Below are 6275 nucleotides of genomic sequence, written 5' to 3'. Positions count from 1 at the left end.
TACGTTTCATTTTCGCAAAAACTGTCTTTGATTTTCTACTCTGATGTTTTCTTCCAAATAAAATCCAATATTTTTAAAATTTCATAATCCATGGCAGTTCGTTTTTCTAGAAATGAACATGAATATCGAATAATGAACTACTCGTAATTTGAATTTAATTTATTACAATTTATTTGTAAGTACTTAACATAGGTATAGAATTATGTAGAAAAGTGCGTATTAATCGAATAATACGGCGACGTGATTTTACTCATATGTACATATATAATACGCAAAGTTATTCTCATTTATCTCAATGCACTAAAAATAAATAAATGTATTTTTTATACTATTAAAAAATTGAAGTTGTATTATTATTTATATAAACCCTATACGTAGGTACCTAAGCGTCAAACACTTTATACTCAAATATATATAGATATATATATGTATACATAAAAAGTACATAAATTCATACAATATGTAAATTACTAGTAATAATGTGTAATTAATTAAAGAACTTTATAAACATAGCAGGATTGAATTTATATACACGATAAAACAACAATAATTACGTTCTGCAATTTAGTTAAAAACATCTATTTTTTCAATTGATCCAAGATCGGACACAATACATGTCTATATATATAGTATTATATAAATAACTCATAGCCGCCCGCGTGCAGTGTACATTCCTCTCTCGACAAATAATGTACATTTTATTTATTTTTTTACTTAAAATAATATATATATAACTTTGAATCGTGTAATTTTACGAATGCTAATTATATTTCAATTGTTCAATTTATTACCAGTTTAAAAATGACACAAGACTATTATATTCAAATTATATATAAAAACTATTAATCCTTAATACGTTCATTATAGTGACACTAGGATTTACTCACTTCAGTCTAAATTCTACATAAATTGATAGGTATTATTTTGCTATGCAACTCATTCTTTAAGTAAAAAATATATTCATGATTTCATTATACTCGTAACATTCAATAATTCTTATACCCAGATCATCTATTATTAATATAAGTTATAACTATTATATATTTTAAATTTACTATCGTTGACGTTTAATTAATTAAATTTTATATTTTTTATCCTCATGTTATGCTGTAATGGTTGGCTAAATGAAGTTAGCAAATGTGTACAATAATCCTACAAAACTGCGAATTTTATAATTCAAAATAATTAATTTTGATTAAAATACTATAAGCGAAGGGTCGATTAACTATACGTAACGTTTTTTTTTTACGGAACTCATCTTAGATGAAAATCATGGTTGCACCTGAGTGGTAGAAACAGATTCAAAATAATAAATTAATTGTTGTAAGTATAACATATAAACTATCATAGATACTTGTTATTTAGGTTTTGACATCAACTGTTGTTCGATAATATGAATTACGAGTACTTCTTATATAATTTGTTAGATCTATATAAAAATAATTTGGTGTGTAAAAATCTTAAAACTAATTTTCAAATTTAAATTTAATATTTGAAATTTCAAAAAATGTCCTAAAAACAATAAAAATTCACTAAGATTCATTATTCTATTAAGAATAATATTCCTAATGAGGTGATATCTTATTTTCAAGTATGAATTATTTATGTTTTCCAAATTTAAGTATAACGTCTCAGAGGCCTATTTAATTCCTGGATTCCTCTTTTTTTTAAATTGATCAATCCAAATTTAAATAATGTAAAACATAAATCGCACTTTTTATACATTATGATGTATACTAATGGAAGTAGTTCTTTGTAATCAAATTTACCACCCAGGACAGTATCCATCCGGTTTACTACCATCATCACATATTATTCTTCTCTCACCCATAAAACATTTTCTAAGTTTATGATAAAAAAATACATTCCAGCGTATACCCAAAACTACATTTCTTAAATTATTATTATTAGATTATATATATTTAATATATGTGTACAGTGTGCTTGATATTTAATGTATTTACAAATTATTAAATGTTTTTATGTACTCTTCCAGATGGAAAAATGGTAGTCATATTTTTTAATAATGTATTTCTGAAAAAAAAATTAGAATTGTGAATAATAATATTACTATAAAACATGTTTAATATTATTTAAATAAGTAGGTAATCGTACAATTTTTTAAATATTAGTAATAACTCGTGCTTTACATTTACGAACTATGACATACAAATAATTTCATAGATTTTTATTCCAGTCATACTATGGTATTTATAAGACAACTTTATGTAAGTAAATAAATTGTAATTAAAATATTGGTAGTATAATACTTATTATGAACAACGATACCTCTGTACGAACAGGTTTTGAACATAAAAAATTGCAAATTAAAAAAAAACGTTATATTTACACGTACATCTAATTAGAATTTATATATAGTAGGTAAGTTATATTTGGACCATGTTTCATATTATTTTTGTAGCTAATAATTATTAGTGCACACTCATAATTTTCACAGTCCACGCATTATCCATATAACTATTTGTTGTATTGGATGACGATTGTGATAGGAGTATAAAATACATCCCAAAAAACAGGTTTTTTATTATAAAATTTACCAAGCCATTTATTAGTATCGCTTAAAACCGTTAGAAACCAGTTACCTATAAAGGCACTAGCGTATTCTTTATGTAGGAATCTATACTAAAAAAACAAACAACAACTCTAATACAATATATTTGACGAGTTGACCCACTCAAACAACAATACAGTTTTCGATATACAACATATTATATTACATAAGAAATACAAAGCTTCCAAATTTCATTCTGATTATGTAATTTTTTTTAATCTACGTAAACTATGCAAGCAACAAATTAATAATTGTCATTCCGTTCATCTTATTAATACACAAAAAAAAATTTTATCAGAAATCCAAAGTATTTTTGGAATTATGTTAATATATATAGAAATAATAATGATATACCAATTTCTGTTCACTTTTCAGGAAAAACTTAATAACCAATCAGAAGTTGCTAATGCATTTAGTGAACGGTTGTCCTTTGTATACGAAAAACCTATTTAATTTAATAACTTTGTACTAAGTAATGTCATTGACTGTATAAATATTTATTTTTTAGATTCAGCAAAGTCTTTGATTCCCTAACCACGTTAAAATGCGTTTCTTCATCTGGATATGAATCTATCTCACTTATCCTGTTTCATAATTGCCACTGGGCATTAACTAAACCTTTATATCACTTATTTGATCTCTTCTTAAAGTTTGGAATATTTCCCGAAGCTTCGAAAATTAGTTTTGTCACATTAGTTTTGAAAATCTAGTGATAGATCGTCAATCACAAACTACAGGCTAATTTCAAAAATGAACTTTATCCCAAAACTCTTTGTAAAAATCATCGAACCTAAATTGATGCATTTATTTTCTAATGATCTTATTAGTGAACAACATAGTTTTTGTCGCGTTAAATCCACAGTAACAAATAATTTGGTATTTTATTCATATTTAGTTAATATCGTTTTATCAGGTGGTCAAGTTGATGCTATCTATACAAATCTCCAAAAGACATTTGACAAGGTAGACCACGGTCTTCTTCTATTAAAATTATATAAATTGGGTGTAAGAGATCCACTATTATCTTGGTTCTCTTCATACTTAAGTGGTCGCTCTAAATTAGTGAAAATCTATAATTCATTCTCCAGAACAATTAAGGTCACGTCAGGAGTCTCACAGGGTAGTAATTTATCACTTTTGCTTTTTTATTTGTTTATAAATGACCCAAATAATTGTGTTAAATCATCTAAGTTTTTACTTTAATGATGATATGAAATTATAAATGCTAATCAATTCGCCCAGTGATACGACTTCCCTACAACATGATTTAGATCTATTTTCTAGCTGGTGCATATTGAATGACATGACACGTTTATACGCTTTTAAAACGAAATACTCGAATAATAACAACGCTGAAATTGCAAACTATATAGGTCTATATTCACTTAAAATAAGAAGATTAGTATATATTATCACGTTTTGTATAAAATCTTGAAAATGGATTTTCCGGAATTACTACAAAAATCGGTCTTAAATACCTTCTTTTAATTCGAGATTTAATTCACCATTTGTTATTCCTCATTTTAAAAATAATTACTTTACTAATAGTCCGGTGTATCGCCTACCAACATCATGTAATTTAATTCATAATTTTGACTTTTTCTTCGACTTTTTTACAAAGTTAAAAAATTGTATTTATAATTTAAATCTTGATGTTTATTTTGATTTAATTATATTTAATTTTCTTCTCAATTGTTAATTTAGCGATATTTTTAGTTCACACTCACTGTACTCTTACTCTTTGGGGTATTAAAATATTTATTTAAATAAATATTATTATTATTATTATTTTTATTATTATATTATGTGCATATAATAGTCATCAATGTTAATACATTAATAAGTATTAATGATATTTACATTCAACTCTTCAGACATGTCTAAATAAACTATGAATATAGATATAAGAAACTGTATTATCCTGACATATACATTATTTATATTACATTTCATATTTATAATTAAATCTGTCGTTACACGCTACATACAAGAAGATTAATTTGTTTATTTCAGCGGATAAATTATGCTCACATTTCACACGCTCGACAAACAAAGCTAACGCAGAGATAATATGTTTTCGGTCAAAGGTTATAACCACCACATTTTTATTAATAGCTTATTATACAGAAAATCGAAAAAAAAACTGAACTATAAAAAATGATAAATTTAAGTCATTAAGAAAATTACTTTTTATTTTTGTAAATCCAATAAATTGCAATATTTTCCACAGTTTTTAATTTAAAAAAACCGATTACAATCATTAAAATAAAATATTTTAATTTGTTCGGAACAAAAATTTAAGAATCAATTTTAGACTTATTATAATTTATGCTGAGGCTAGCAAAGATAAGAAAATAATATTTAACACGTGTCATAAAATAATATAACTAATGAAATGAAATAATACGAGATTTTATTTTACATATCTATATTGATTTGTTCGGTTATTAGAGCCTGATGAAAAATAATATTTAACATTCTCATCGAAAATGTTCCCATACGCAAAGGTTATCTGGTCAAGTGGATAATTTCTTATACTTATGGCTATACCATTTACCACGTATATTATTTGTCGCAGCATAATTAAAACACCGGCCAATGCGTGACTCGAATTTTACTCGAATTTATATCAGTGGTTTATTCGATATACATACAGACATAATAAATAATAATCGCATAATTTCTATTCAACTTATTTATACATCTGTTGATGTTCATTTTCGTGTCATTTTCGAACATTGTGGATAAATAACCGTACAGATAGTTTTCTAGAAAAAACGAGAAACACGATTTTCCGTACACTTTACCCAAAGACCTAATATATGTCGTACTGTATATGTTGTATATGTTATTAATACCTGATATACGACGTTGTGGCCCGACTCCGTTTTCCCATCGAACCATTATAATAATAATACCAATCCCTGTATCAGCATTAATTTTGGCCAACAAGGGGAAATATGTCCAAGCAATAGGATATATACTTTGTATTACACTATGGCGTGCACAGTCGAACGACCTTTAACGATCAGAATAGTGCATTCTTCTTCATTTATTATATTGAATGCCGTCGTACAGCGAATAAAGCTTGTGAGAGCTACCCTCTGCGTATTTTGGGGTCGGCGCTTTAATGCACTTCCGCTTGGCGCGCGCACGCCATGCGCGCCCCTTGACACACACGAACAACAATAACACCACTATCATATGGCAACACGCGCGGACCAAAACAAAACCATCACAAGCGTATTATGATTTTGTTCGCACTATACTATCATAAATTATATATTATACGTCAGCAGGCTATCGATTTGCTAGTAAGACCTACTCAGTAGTTACAAGTATATATCGGATATATATATATATAAATTATTAACGTACAACGCCTCGACATTTAGAAGTTTTTTTGGACACTCCATGAATCTTATAAAATTACCTAGTGTATATTTGTAGGTTTGCTTATGTTTATGTTCAATACGTGTTTTTTGAACATACATTTATTAAATAGTGTATAGGTATTGTATACGTGGAAAATAAATAAAAATGTCCCTGTTATAATTGAGTTTGATCATTGTTTATTTTCGGTCTACTAACGTGACTAATTAGTTTAAAAATCAACGTAAAAAATAATTCAGATATCGGTAACAATTGAGTGGCAGCTGTGACAAAAAAAATGCTTTCACATTTTTTTAAAATATATTTTTAA

This window comes from Sipha flava, unplaced genomic scaffold, assembly GCF_003268045.1.
Source record: "Sipha flava isolate LNK unplaced genomic scaffold, YSA_version1 64_pilon_pilon, whole genome shotgun sequence".
Taxonomy (NCBI): domain Eukaryota; kingdom Metazoa; phylum Arthropoda; class Insecta; order Hemiptera; family Aphididae; genus Sipha; species Sipha flava.
Note: the sequence above shows the minus strand (reverse complement) of the source record.